This window comes from Clarias gariepinus, chromosome 1, assembly GCF_024256425.1.
Source record: "Clarias gariepinus isolate MV-2021 ecotype Netherlands chromosome 1, CGAR_prim_01v2, whole genome shotgun sequence".
Lineage (NCBI taxonomy): Eukaryota > Metazoa > Chordata > Actinopteri > Siluriformes > Clariidae > Clarias > Clarias gariepinus.
In genome coordinates this window covers 4,633,009-4,643,045 of record NC_071100.1, presented here as the reverse complement: position 1 = coordinate 4,643,045, position 10,037 = coordinate 4,633,009, and the positions used below count along the sequence as shown (strand labels likewise).

Genomic DNA, 10,037 nt, shown 5'->3' with positions numbered 1-10,037 from the left:
CACAACGCTCAGCACCGGACTTCAGGCGTCTTTTCGGCGTCAAAGTTTTTCTTGACGCGCTGACCGGAACGAAGAAAGGAGCGCTGTTCCTACCCGGCTTCGATCCGGGGACCTTTCGCGTGTAAGGCGAACGTGATAACCACTACACTACAGAAACCACCCCGGGTGAGGCTCTTTTGATGTCGGCCTGTCATCTGCACGTGCGGGAAACGGCGCTCCCACCCAGAGCCTTCAATCCACATGAAGTCGAATAAGAAAACGTTGATTCGGAGTTGCCTGGCATCGAGGGGACAATAAAGATCGCGGCTAAAAATGGGCTCATTCGCGCGGTTACCTCAACCGTGGCGTTGGTGGTATAGTGGTGAGCATAGCTGCCTTCCAAGCAGTTGACCCGGGTTCGATTCCCGGCCAACGCATGCCCTTTTAAGTTGAATGTTCAGGTGCGCGCCATGTAAGAGTCCCATGACAGTCAGCCCACAAAGACACCAGTGTAGCCAACAGAGTATTCCATGTCTTATCTTTAATTAACAACCATGTCTGAATGTTGATTGATGTGAGATGAGCTCATATTTGCAGAGGATACTGTCTTCCAAGGTTTCTGAAGGTCTGCAGTGATGAGAACATGAGGTCCATAGAGGCAAAGGCCAAAAACCTCAGCATGTTTCTGCCCGGTTTCGAACCGGGGACCTTTCGCGTGTGAGGCGAACGTGATAACCGCTACACTACAGAAACCACGGGCGGGTTGGCCGCTCGCTGCCACCTAAGGTGTGGGAAACAGGAACTCTGGCGAGAAGAACCACTCTAGCAGGCACCAGCCTTTCCGACCGATGACGGCTGGATGCCTATTGGAGGACAGGTCAAAAGCAGTGTTTCTGCCTGGTTTCGAACCAGGGACCTTTCGCGTGTTAGGCGAACGTGATAACCACTACACTACAGAAACCACAACGCTCAGCACCGGACTTCAGGCGTCTTTTCGGCGTCAAAGTTTTTCTTGACGCGCTGACCGGAACGAAGAAAGGAGCGCTGTTCCTACCCGGCTTCGATCCGGGGACCTTTCGCGTGTAAGGCGAACGTGATAACCACTACACTACAGAAACCACCCCGGGTGAGGCTCTTTTGATGTCGGCCTGTCATCTGCACGTGCGGGAAACGGCGCTCCCACCCAGAGCCTTCAATCCACATGAAGTCGAATAAGAAAACGTTGATTCGGAGTTGCCTGGCATCGAGGGGACAATAAAGATCGCGGCTAAAAATGGGCTCATTCGCGCGGTTACCTCAACCGTGGCGTTGGTGGTATAGTGGTGAGCATAGCTGCCTTCCAAGCAGTTGACCCGGGTTCGATTCCCGGCCAACGCATGCCCTTTTAAGTTGAATGTTCAGGTGCGCGCCATGTAAGAGTCCCATGACAGTCAGCCCACAAAGACACCAGTGTAGCCAACAGAGTATTCCATGTCTTATCTTTAATTAACAACCATGTCTGAATGTTGATTGATGTGAGATGAGCTCATATTTGCAGAGGATACTGTCTTCCAAGGTTTCTGAAGGTCTGCAGTGATGAGAACATGAGGTCCATAGAGGCAAAGGCCAAAAACCTCAGCATGTTTCTGCCCGGTTTCGAACCGGGGACCTTTCGCGTGTGAGGCGAACGTGATAACCGCTACACTACAGAAACCACGGGCAGGTTGGCCGCTCGCTGCCACCTAAGGTGTGGGAAACAGGAACTCTGGCGAGAAGAACCACTCTAGCAGGCACCAGCCTTTCCGACCGATGACGGCTGGATGCCTATTGGAGGACAGGTCAAAAGCAGTGTTTCTGCCTGGTTTCGAACCAGGGACCTTTCGCGTGTTAGGCGAACGTGATAACCACTACACTACAGAAACCACAACGCTCAGCACCGGACTTCAGGCGTCTTTTCGGCGTCAAAGTTTTTCTTGACGCGCTGACCGGAACGAAGAAAGGAGCGCTGTTCCTACCCGGCTTCGATCCGGGGACCTTTCGCGTGTAAGGCGAACGTGATAACCACTACACTACAGAAACCACCCCGGGTGAGGCTCTTTTGATGTCGGCCTGTCATCTGCACGTGCGGGAAACGGCGCTCCCACCCAGAGCCTTCAATCCACATGAAGTCGAATAAGAAAACGTTGATTCGGAGTTGCCTGGCATCGAGGGGACAATAAAGATCGCGGCTAAAAATGGGCTCATTCGCGCGGTTACCTCAACCGTGGCGTTGGTGGTATAGTGGTGAGCATAGCTGCCTTCCAAGCAGTTGACCCGGGTTCGATTCCCGGCCAACGCATGCCCTTTTAAGTTGAATGTTCAGGTGCGCGCCATGTAAGAGTCCCATGACAGTCAGCCCACAAAGACACCAGTGTAGCCAACAGAGTATTCCATGTCTTATCTTTAATTAACAACCATGTCTGAATGTTGATTGATGTGAGATGAGCTCATATTTGCAGAGGATACTGTCTTCCAAGGTTTCTGAAGGTCTGCAGTGATGAGAACATGAGGTCCATAGAGGCAAAGGCCAAAAACCTCAGCATGTTTCTGCCCGGTTTCGAACCGGGGACCTTTCGCGTGTGAGGCGAACGTGATAACCGCTACACTACAGAAACCACGGGCAGGTTGGCCGCTCGCTGCCACCTGGGGTGTGGGAAACAGGAACTCTGGCGAGAAGAACCACTCTAGCAGGCACCGGCCTTTCCGACCGATGACGGCTGGATGCCTATTGGAGGACAGGTCAAAAGCAGTGTTTCTGCCTGGTTTCGAACCAGGGACCTTTCGCGTGTTAGGCGAACGTGATAACCACTACACTACAGAAACCACAACGCTCAGCACCGGACTTCAGGCGTCTTTTCGGCGTCAAAGTTTTTCTTGACGCGCTGACCGGAACGAAGAAAGGAGCGCTGTTCCTACCCGGCTTCGATCCGGGGACCTTTCGCGTGTAAGGCGAACGTGATAACCACTACACTACAGAAACCACCCCGGGTGAGGCTCTTTTGATGTCGGCCTGTCATCTGCACGTGCGGGAAACGGCGCTCCCACCCAGAGCCTTCAATCCACATGAAGTCGAATAAGAAAACGTTGATTCGGAGTTGCCTGGCATCGAGGGGACAATAAAGATCGCGGCTAAAAATGGGCTCATTCGCGCGGTTACCTCAACCGTGGCGTTGGTGGTATAGTGGTGAGCATAGCTGCCTTCCAAGCAGTTGACCCGGGTTCGATTCCCGGCCAACGCATGCCCTTTTAAGTTGAATGTTCAGGTGCGCGCCATGTAAGAGTCCCATGACAGTCAGCCCACAAAGACACCAGTGTAGCCAACAGAGTATTCCATGTCTTATCTTTAATTAACAACCATGTCTGAATGTTGATTGATGTGAGATGAGCTCATATTTGCAGAGGATACTGTCTTCCAAGGTTTCTGAAGGTCTGCAGTGATGAGAACATGAGGTCCATAGAGGCAAAGGCCAAAAACCTCAGCATGTTTCTGCCCGGTTTCGAACCGGGGACCTTTCGCGTGTGAGGCGAACGTGATAACCGCTACACTACAGAAACCACGGGCAGGTTGGCCGCTCGCTGCCACCTGGGGTGTGGGAAACAGGAACTCTGGCGAGAAGAACCACTCTAGCAGGCACCAGCCTTTCCGACCGATGACGGCTGGATGCCTATTGGAGGACAGGTCAAAAGCAGTGTTTCTGCCTGGTTTCGAACCAGGGACCTTTCGCGTGTTAGGCGAACGTGATAACCACTACACTACAGAAACCACAACGCTCAGCACCGGACTTCAGGCGTCTTTTTGGCGTCAAAGTTTTTCTTGACGCGCTGACCGGAACGAAGAAAGGAGCGCTGTTCCTACCCGGCTTCGATCCGGGGACCTTTCGCGTGTAAGGCGAACGTGATAACCACTACACTACAGAAACCACCCCCGGGTGAGGCTCTTTTGATGTCGGCCTGTCATCTGCACGTGCGGGAAACGGCGCTCCCACCCAGAGCCTTCAATCCACATGAAGTCGAATAAGAAAACGTTGATTCGGAGTTGCCTGGCATCGAGGGGACAATAAAGATCGCGGCTAAAAATGGGCTCATTCGCGCGGTTACCTCAACCGTGGCGTTGGTGGTATAGTGGTGAGCATAGCTGCCTTCCAAGCAGTTGACCCGGGTTCGATTCCCGGCCAACGCATGCCCTTTTAAGTTGAATGTTCAGGTGCGCGCCATGTAAGAGTCCCATGACAGTCAGCCCACAAAGACACCAGTGTAGCCAACAGAGTATTCCATGTCTTATCTTTAATTAACAACCATGTCTGAATGTTGATTGATGTGAGATGAGCTCATATTTGCAGAGGATACTGTCTTCCAAGGTTTCTGAAGGTCTGCAGTGATGAGAACATGAGGTCCATAGAGGCAAAGGCCAAAAACCTCAGCATGTTTCTGCCCGGTTTCGAACCGGGGACCTTTCGCGTGTGAGGCGAACGTGATAACCGCTACACTACAGAAACCACGGGCGGGTTGGCCGCTCGCTGCCACCTGGGGTGTGGGAAACAGGAACTCTGGCGAGAAGAACCACTCTAGCAGGCACCAGCCTTTCCGACCGATGACGGCTGGATGCCTATTGGAGGACAGGTCAAAAGCAGTGTTTCTGCCTGGTTTCGAACCAGGGACCTTTCGCGTGTTAGGCGAACGTGATAACCACTACACTACAGAAACCACAACGCTCAGCACCGGACTTCAGGCGTCTTTTCGGCGTCAAAGTTTTTCTTGACGCGCTGACCGGAACGAAGAAAGAAGCGCTGTTCCTACCCGGCTTCGATCCGGGGACCTTTCGCGTGTAAGGCGAACGTGATAACCACTACACTACAGAAACCACCCCGGGTGAGGCTCTTTTGATGTCGGCCTGTCATCTGCACGTGCGGGAAACGGCGCTCCCACCCAGAGCCTTCAATCCACATGAAGTCGAATAAGAAAACGTTGATTCGGAGTTGCCTGGCATCGAGGGGACAATAAAGATCGCGGCTAAAAATGGGCTCATTCGCGCGGTTACCTCAACCGTGGCGTTGGTGGTATAGTGGTGAGCATAGCTGCCTTCCAAGCAGTTGACCCGGGTTCGATTCCCGGCCAACGCATGCCCTTTTAAGTTGAATGTTCAGGTGCGCGCCATGTAAGAGTCCCATGACAGTCAGCCCACAAAGACACCAGTGTAGCCAACAGAGTATTCCATGTCTTATCTTTAATTAACAACCATGTCTGAATGTTGATTGATGTGAGATGAGCTCATATTTGCAGAGGATACTGTCTTCCAAGGTTTCTGAAGGTCTGCAGTGATGAGAACATGAGGTCCATAGAGGCAAAGGCCAAAAACCTCAGCATGTTTCTGCCCGGTTTCGAACCGGGGACCTTTCGCGTGTGAGGCGAACGTGATAACCGCTACACTACAGAAACCACGGGCAGGTTGGCCGCTCGCTGCCACCTGGGGTGTGGGAAACAGGAACTCTGGCGAGAAGAACCACTCTAGCAGGCACCAGCCTTTCCGACCGATGACGGCTGGATGCCTATTGGAGGACAGGTCAAAAGCAGTGTTTCTGCCTGGTTTCGAACCAGGGACCTTTCGCGTGTTAGGCGAACGTGATAACCACTACACTACAGAAACCACAACGCTCAGCACCGGACTTCAGGCGTCTTTTCGGCGTCAAAGTTTTTCTTGACGCGCTGACCGGAACGAAGAAAGGAGCGCTGTTCCTACCCGGCTTCGATCCGGGGACCTTTCGCGTGTAAGGCGAACGTGATAACCACTACACTACAGAAACCACCCCCGGGTGAGGCTCTTTTGATGTCGGCCTGTCATCTGCACGTGCGGGAAACGGCGCTCCCACCCAGAGCCTTCAATCCACATGAAGTCGAATAAGAAAACGTTGATTCGGAGTTGCCTGGCATCGAGGGGACAATAAAGATCGCGGCTAAAAATGGGCTCATTCGCGCGGTTACCTCAACCGTGGCGTTGGTGGTATAGTGGTGAGCATAGCTGCCTTCCAAGCAGTTGACCCGGGTTCGATTCCCGGCCAACGCATGCCCTTTTAAGTTGAATGTTCAGGTGCGCGCCATGTAAGAGTCCCATGACAGTCAGCCCACAAAGACACCAGTGTAGCCAACAGAGTATTCCATGTCTTATCTTTAATTAACAACCATGTCTGAATGTTGATTGATGTGAGATGAGCTCATATTTGCAGAGGATACTGTCTTCCAAGGTTTCTGAAGGTCTGCAGTGATGAGAACATGAGGTCCATAGAGGCAAAGGCCAAAAACCTCAGCATGTTTCTGCCCGGTTTCGAACCGGGGACCTTTCGCGTGTGAGGCGAACGTGATAACCGCTACACTACAGAAACCACGGGCGGGTTGGCCGCTCGCTGCCACCTGGGGTGTGGGAAACAGGAACTCTGGCGAGAAGAACCACTCTAGCAGGCACCAGCCTTTCCGACCGATGACGGCTGGATGCCTATTGGAGGACAGGTCAAAAGCAGTGTTTCTGCCTGGTTTCGAACCAGGGACCTTTCGCGTGTTAGGCGAACGTGATAACCACTACACTACAGAAACCACAACGCTCAGCACCGGACTTCAGGCGTCTTTTCGGCGTCAAAGTTTTTCTTGACGCGCTGACCGGAACGAAGAAAGGAGCGCTGTTCCTACCCGGCTTCAATCCGGGGACCTTTCGCGTGTAAGGCGAACGTGATAACCACTACACTACAGAAACCACCCCGGGTGAGGCTCTTTTGATGTCGGCCTGTCATCTGCACGTGCGGGAAACGGCGCTCCCACCCAGAGCCTTCAATCCACATGAAGTCGAATAAGAAAACGTTGATTCGGAGTTGCCTGGCATCGAGGGGACAATAAAGATCGCGGCTAAAAATGGGCTCATTCGCGCGGTTACCTCAACCGTGGCGTTGGTGGTATAGTGGTGAGCATAGCTGCCTTCCAAGCAGTTGACCCGGGTTCGATTCCCGGCCAACGCATGCCCTTTTAAGTTGAATGTTCAGGTGCGCGCCATGTAAGAGTCCCATGATAGTCAGCCCACAAAGACACCAGTGTAGCCAACAGAGTATTCCATGTCTTATCTTTAATTAACAACCATGTCTGAATGTTGATTGATGTGAGATGAGCTCATATTTGCAGAGGATACTGTCTTCCAAGGTTTCTGAAGGTCTGCAGTGATGAGAACATGAGGTCCATAGAGGCAAAGGCCAAAAACCTCAGCATGTTTCTGCCCGGTTTCGAACCGGGGACCTTTCGCGTGTGAGGCGAACGTGATAACCGCTAAACTACAGAAACCACGGGCGGGTTGGCCGCTCGCTGCCACCTGGGGTGTGGGAAACAGGAACTCTGGCGAGAAGAACCACTCTAGCAGGCACCAGCCTTTCCGACCGATGACGGCTGGATGCCTATTGGAGGACAGGTCAAAAGCAGTGTTTCTGCCTGGTTTCGAACCAGGGACCTTTCGCGTGTTAGGCGAACGTGATAACCACTACACTACAGAAACCACAACGCTCAGCACCGGACTTCAGGCGTCTTTTCGGCGTCAAAGTTTTTCTTGACGCGCTGACCGGAACGAAGAAAGGAGCGCTGTTCCTACCCGGCTTCGATCCGGGGACCTTTCGCGTGTAAGGCGAACGTGATAACCACTACACTACAGAAACCACGCCGGGTGAAGCTCTTTTGATGTCGGCCTGTCATCTGCACGTGCGGGAAACGGCGCTCCCACCCAGAGCCTTCAATCCACATGAAGTCGAATAAGAAAACGTTGATTCGGAGTTGCCTGGCATCGAGGGGACAATAAAGATCGCGGCTAAAAATGGGCTCATTCGCGCGGTTACCTCAACCGTGGCGTTGGTGGTATAGTGGTGAGCATAGCTGCCTTCCAAGCAGTTGACCCGGGTTCGATTCCCGGCCAACGCATGCCCTTTTAAGTTGAATGTTCAGGTGCGCGCCATGTAAGAGTCCCATGACAGTCAGCCCACAAAGACACCAGTGTAGCCAACAGAGTATTCCATGTCTTATCTTTAATTAACAATCATGTCTGAATGTTGATTGATGTGAGATGAGCTCATATTTGCAGAGGATACTGTCTTCCAAGGTTTCTGAAGGTCTGCAGTGATGAGAACATGAGGTCCATAGAGGCAAAGGCCAAAAACCTCAGCATGTTTCTGCCCGGTTTCGAACCGGGGACCTTTCGCGTGTGAGGCGAACGTGATAACCGCTACACTACAGAAACCACGGGCGGGTTGGCCGCTCGCTGCCACCTGGGGTGTGGGAAACAGGAACTCTGGCGAGAAGAACCACTCTAGCAGGCACCAGCCTTTCCGACCGATGACGGCTGGATGCCTATTGGAGGACAGGTCAAAAGCAGTGTTTCTGCCTGGTTTCGAACCAGGGACCTTTCGCGTGTTAGGCGAACGTGATAACCACTACACTACAGAAACCACAACGCTCAGCACCGGACTTCAGGCGTCTTTTCGGCGTCAAAGTTTTTCTTGACGCGCTGACCGGAACGAAGAAAGGAGCGCTGTTCCTACCCGGCTTCGATCCGGGGACCTTTCGCGTGTAAGGCGAACGTGATAACCACTACACTACAGAAACCACCCCGGGTGAGGCTCTTTTGATGTCGGCCTGTCATCTGCACGTGCGGGAAACGGCGCTCCCACCCAGAGCCTTCAATCCACATGAAGTCGAATAAGAAAACGTTGATTCGGAGTTGCCTGGCATCGAGGGGACAATAAAGATCGCGGCTAAAAATGGGCTCATTCGCGCGGTTACCTCAACCGTGGCGTTGGTGGTATAGTGGTGAGCATAGCTGCCTTCCAAGCAGTTGACCCGGGTTCGATTCCCGGCCAACGCATGCCCTTTTAAGTTGAATGTTCAGGTGCGCGCCATGTAAGAGTCCCATGACAGTCAGCCCACAAAGACACCAGTGTAGCCAACAGAGTATTCCATGTCTTATCTTTAATTAACAACCATGTCTGAATGTTGATTGATGTGAGATGAGCTCATATTTGCAGAGGATACTGTCTTCCAAGGTTTCTGAAGGTCTGCAGTGATGAGAACATGAGGTCCATAGAGGCAAAGGCCAAAAACCTCAGCATGTTTCTGCCCGGTTTCGAACCGGGGACCTTTCGCGTGTGAGGCGAACGTGATAACCGCTACACTACAGAAACCACGGGCGGGTTGGCCGCTCGCTGCCACCTGGGGTGTGGGAAACAGGAACTCTGGCGAGAAGAACCACTCTAGCAGGCACCAGCCTTTCCGACCGATGACGGCTGGATGCCTATTGGAGGACAGGTCAAAAGCAGTGTTTCTGCCTGGTTTCGAACCAGGGACCTTTCGCGTGTTAGGCGAACGTGATAACCACTACACTACAGAAACCACAACGCTCAGCACCGGACTTCAGGCGTCTTTTCGGCGTCAAAGTTTTTCTTGACGCGCTGACCGGAACGAAGAAAGGAGCGCTGTTCCTACCCGGCTTCGATCCGGGGACCTTTCGCGTGTAAGGCGAACGTGATAACCACTACACTACAGAAACCACCCCGGGTGAGGCTCTTTTGATGTCGGCCTGTCATCTGCACGTGCGGGAAACGGCGCTCCCACCCAGAGCCTTCAATCCACATGAAGTCGAATAAGAAAACGTTGATTCGGAGTTGCCTGGCATCGAGGGGACAATAAAGATCGCGGCTAAAAATGGGCTCATTCGCGCGGTTACCTCAACCGTGGCGTTGGTGGTATAGTGGTGAGCATAGCTGCCTTCCAAGCAGTTGACCCGGGTTCGATTCCCGGCCAACGCATGCCCTTTTAAGTTGAATGTTCAGGTGCGCGCCATGTAAGAGTCCCATGACAGTCAGCCCACAAAGACACCAGTGTAGCCAACAGAGTATTCCATGTCTTATCTTTAATTAACAACCATGTCTGAATGTTGATTGATGTGAGATGAGCTCATATTTGCAGAGGATACTGTCTTCCAAGGTTTCTGAAGGTCTGCAGTGATGAGAACATGAGGTCCATAG

At 52.6% G+C, this 10,037-nt stretch overlaps 42 non-coding genes across 42 annotated transcripts; 11 read left to right on the top strand and 31 right to left on the bottom strand.

Annotated features, from left to right (window-relative positions):
• Positions 1-84: 84 nt before the first annotated feature.
• On the bottom strand, positions 85-157 carry trnav-uac (transfer RNA valine (anticodon UAC)). The gene has a single exon. It is a non-coding gene; the product is annotated as a tRNA-Val (tRNA).
• A 187-nt stretch (positions 158-344) lies between these two features.
• On the top strand, positions 345-416 carry trnag-ucc (transfer RNA glycine (anticodon UCC)). The gene has a single exon. It is a non-coding gene; the product is annotated as a tRNA-Gly (tRNA).
• Positions 417-659: 243 nt separating this feature from the next.
• Positions 660-732, bottom strand: trnav-cac (transfer RNA valine (anticodon CAC)). The gene has a single exon. It is a non-coding gene; the product is annotated as a tRNA-Val (tRNA).
• Positions 733-867: 135 nt separating this feature from the next.
• On the bottom strand, positions 868-940 carry trnav-aac (transfer RNA valine (anticodon AAC)). Its single transcript has one exon. It is a non-coding gene; the product is annotated as a tRNA-Val (tRNA).
• An 84-nt stretch (positions 941-1,024) lies between these two features.
• On the bottom strand, positions 1,025-1,097 carry trnav-uac (transfer RNA valine (anticodon UAC)). The gene has a single exon. It is a non-coding gene; the product is annotated as a tRNA-Val (tRNA).
• Positions 1,098-1,284: 187 nt separating this feature from the next.
• trnag-ucc (transfer RNA glycine (anticodon UCC)) lies at positions 1,285-1,356 on the top strand. The gene has a single exon. It is a non-coding gene; the product is annotated as a tRNA-Gly (tRNA).
• A 243-nt stretch (positions 1,357-1,599) lies between these two features.
• On the bottom strand, positions 1,600-1,672 carry trnav-cac (transfer RNA valine (anticodon CAC)). The gene has a single exon. It is a non-coding gene; the product is annotated as a tRNA-Val (tRNA).
• A 135-nt stretch (positions 1,673-1,807) lies between these two features.
• trnav-aac (transfer RNA valine (anticodon AAC)) lies at positions 1,808-1,880 on the bottom strand. The gene has a single exon. It is a non-coding gene; the product is annotated as a tRNA-Val (tRNA).
• An 84-nt stretch (positions 1,881-1,964) lies between these two features.
• On the bottom strand, positions 1,965-2,037 carry trnav-uac (transfer RNA valine (anticodon UAC)). The gene has a single exon. It is a non-coding gene; the product is annotated as a tRNA-Val (tRNA).
• A 187-nt stretch (positions 2,038-2,224) lies between these two features.
• trnag-ucc (transfer RNA glycine (anticodon UCC)) lies at positions 2,225-2,296 on the top strand. The gene has a single exon. It is a non-coding gene; the product is annotated as a tRNA-Gly (tRNA).
• A 243-nt stretch (positions 2,297-2,539) lies between these two features.
• Positions 2,540-2,612, bottom strand: trnav-cac (transfer RNA valine (anticodon CAC)). Its single transcript has one exon. It is a non-coding gene; the product is annotated as a tRNA-Val (tRNA).
• A 135-nt stretch (positions 2,613-2,747) lies between these two features.
• trnav-aac (transfer RNA valine (anticodon AAC)) lies at positions 2,748-2,820 on the bottom strand. Its single transcript has one exon. It is a non-coding gene; the product is annotated as a tRNA-Val (tRNA).
• An 84-nt stretch (positions 2,821-2,904) lies between these two features.
• Positions 2,905-2,977, bottom strand: trnav-uac (transfer RNA valine (anticodon UAC)). Its single transcript has one exon. It is a non-coding gene; the product is annotated as a tRNA-Val (tRNA).
• A 187-nt stretch (positions 2,978-3,164) lies between these two features.
• On the top strand, positions 3,165-3,236 carry trnag-ucc (transfer RNA glycine (anticodon UCC)). Its single transcript has one exon. It is a non-coding gene; the product is annotated as a tRNA-Gly (tRNA).
• Positions 3,237-3,479: 243 nt separating this feature from the next.
• Positions 3,480-3,552, bottom strand: trnav-cac (transfer RNA valine (anticodon CAC)). The gene has a single exon. It is a non-coding gene; the product is annotated as a tRNA-Val (tRNA).
• A 135-nt stretch (positions 3,553-3,687) lies between these two features.
• Positions 3,688-3,760, bottom strand: trnav-aac (transfer RNA valine (anticodon AAC)). Its single transcript has one exon. It is a non-coding gene; the product is annotated as a tRNA-Val (tRNA).
• An 84-nt stretch (positions 3,761-3,844) lies between these two features.
• trnav-uac (transfer RNA valine (anticodon UAC)) lies at positions 3,845-3,917 on the bottom strand. The gene has a single exon. It is a non-coding gene; the product is annotated as a tRNA-Val (tRNA).
• A 188-nt stretch (positions 3,918-4,105) lies between these two features.
• Positions 4,106-4,177, top strand: trnag-ucc (transfer RNA glycine (anticodon UCC)). The gene has a single exon. It is a non-coding gene; the product is annotated as a tRNA-Gly (tRNA).
• A 243-nt stretch (positions 4,178-4,420) lies between these two features.
• trnav-cac (transfer RNA valine (anticodon CAC)) lies at positions 4,421-4,493 on the bottom strand. Its single transcript has one exon. It is a non-coding gene; the product is annotated as a tRNA-Val (tRNA).
• A 135-nt stretch (positions 4,494-4,628) lies between these two features.
• trnav-aac (transfer RNA valine (anticodon AAC)) lies at positions 4,629-4,701 on the bottom strand. The gene has a single exon. It is a non-coding gene; the product is annotated as a tRNA-Val (tRNA).
• Positions 4,702-4,785: 84 nt separating this feature from the next.
• trnav-uac (transfer RNA valine (anticodon UAC)) lies at positions 4,786-4,858 on the bottom strand. Its single transcript has one exon. It is a non-coding gene; the product is annotated as a tRNA-Val (tRNA).
• A 187-nt stretch (positions 4,859-5,045) lies between these two features.
• Positions 5,046-5,117, top strand: trnag-ucc (transfer RNA glycine (anticodon UCC)). The gene has a single exon. It is a non-coding gene; the product is annotated as a tRNA-Gly (tRNA).
• A 243-nt stretch (positions 5,118-5,360) lies between these two features.
• trnav-cac (transfer RNA valine (anticodon CAC)) lies at positions 5,361-5,433 on the bottom strand. Its single transcript has one exon. It is a non-coding gene; the product is annotated as a tRNA-Val (tRNA).
• A 135-nt stretch (positions 5,434-5,568) lies between these two features.
• On the bottom strand, positions 5,569-5,641 carry trnav-aac (transfer RNA valine (anticodon AAC)). The gene has a single exon. It is a non-coding gene; the product is annotated as a tRNA-Val (tRNA).
• Positions 5,642-5,725: 84 nt separating this feature from the next.
• Positions 5,726-5,798, bottom strand: trnav-uac (transfer RNA valine (anticodon UAC)). Its single transcript has one exon. It is a non-coding gene; the product is annotated as a tRNA-Val (tRNA).
• A 188-nt stretch (positions 5,799-5,986) lies between these two features.
• trnag-ucc (transfer RNA glycine (anticodon UCC)) lies at positions 5,987-6,058 on the top strand. Its single transcript has one exon. It is a non-coding gene; the product is annotated as a tRNA-Gly (tRNA).
• A 243-nt stretch (positions 6,059-6,301) lies between these two features.
• Positions 6,302-6,374, bottom strand: trnav-cac (transfer RNA valine (anticodon CAC)). Its single transcript has one exon. It is a non-coding gene; the product is annotated as a tRNA-Val (tRNA).
• Positions 6,375-6,509: 135 nt separating this feature from the next.
• On the bottom strand, positions 6,510-6,582 carry trnav-aac (transfer RNA valine (anticodon AAC)). Its single transcript has one exon. It is a non-coding gene; the product is annotated as a tRNA-Val (tRNA).
• Positions 6,583-6,666: 84 nt separating this feature from the next.
• trnav-uac (transfer RNA valine (anticodon UAC)) lies at positions 6,667-6,739 on the bottom strand. Its single transcript has one exon. It is a non-coding gene; the product is annotated as a tRNA-Val (tRNA).
• A 187-nt stretch (positions 6,740-6,926) lies between these two features.
• trnag-ucc (transfer RNA glycine (anticodon UCC)) lies at positions 6,927-6,998 on the top strand. Its single transcript has one exon. It is a non-coding gene; the product is annotated as a tRNA-Gly (tRNA).
• A 243-nt stretch (positions 6,999-7,241) lies between these two features.
• trnav-cac (transfer RNA valine (anticodon CAC)) lies at positions 7,242-7,314 on the bottom strand. The gene has a single exon. It is a non-coding gene; the product is annotated as a tRNA-Val (tRNA).
• A 135-nt stretch (positions 7,315-7,449) lies between these two features.
• Positions 7,450-7,522, bottom strand: trnav-aac (transfer RNA valine (anticodon AAC)). Its single transcript has one exon. It is a non-coding gene; the product is annotated as a tRNA-Val (tRNA).
• Positions 7,523-7,606: 84 nt separating this feature from the next.
• trnav-uac (transfer RNA valine (anticodon UAC)) lies at positions 7,607-7,679 on the bottom strand. The gene has a single exon. It is a non-coding gene; the product is annotated as a tRNA-Val (tRNA).
• A 187-nt stretch (positions 7,680-7,866) lies between these two features.
• On the top strand, positions 7,867-7,938 carry trnag-ucc (transfer RNA glycine (anticodon UCC)). The gene has a single exon. It is a non-coding gene; the product is annotated as a tRNA-Gly (tRNA).
• Positions 7,939-8,181: 243 nt separating this feature from the next.
• trnav-cac (transfer RNA valine (anticodon CAC)) lies at positions 8,182-8,254 on the bottom strand. Its single transcript has one exon. It is a non-coding gene; the product is annotated as a tRNA-Val (tRNA).
• A 135-nt stretch (positions 8,255-8,389) lies between these two features.
• On the bottom strand, positions 8,390-8,462 carry trnav-aac (transfer RNA valine (anticodon AAC)). The gene has a single exon. It is a non-coding gene; the product is annotated as a tRNA-Val (tRNA).
• Positions 8,463-8,546: 84 nt separating this feature from the next.
• On the bottom strand, positions 8,547-8,619 carry trnav-uac (transfer RNA valine (anticodon UAC)). Its single transcript has one exon. It is a non-coding gene; the product is annotated as a tRNA-Val (tRNA).
• Positions 8,620-8,806: 187 nt separating this feature from the next.
• On the top strand, positions 8,807-8,878 carry trnag-ucc (transfer RNA glycine (anticodon UCC)). The gene has a single exon. It is a non-coding gene; the product is annotated as a tRNA-Gly (tRNA).
• Positions 8,879-9,121: 243 nt separating this feature from the next.
• On the bottom strand, positions 9,122-9,194 carry trnav-cac (transfer RNA valine (anticodon CAC)). The gene has a single exon. It is a non-coding gene; the product is annotated as a tRNA-Val (tRNA).
• A 135-nt stretch (positions 9,195-9,329) lies between these two features.
• trnav-aac (transfer RNA valine (anticodon AAC)) lies at positions 9,330-9,402 on the bottom strand. The gene has a single exon. It is a non-coding gene; the product is annotated as a tRNA-Val (tRNA).
• Positions 9,403-9,486: 84 nt separating this feature from the next.
• On the bottom strand, positions 9,487-9,559 carry trnav-uac (transfer RNA valine (anticodon UAC)). Its single transcript has one exon. It is a non-coding gene; the product is annotated as a tRNA-Val (tRNA).
• Positions 9,560-9,746: 187 nt separating this feature from the next.
• Positions 9,747-9,818, top strand: trnag-ucc (transfer RNA glycine (anticodon UCC)). The gene has a single exon. It is a non-coding gene; the product is annotated as a tRNA-Gly (tRNA).
• The last annotated feature ends 219 nt before the right edge of the window (positions 9,819-10,037 follow it).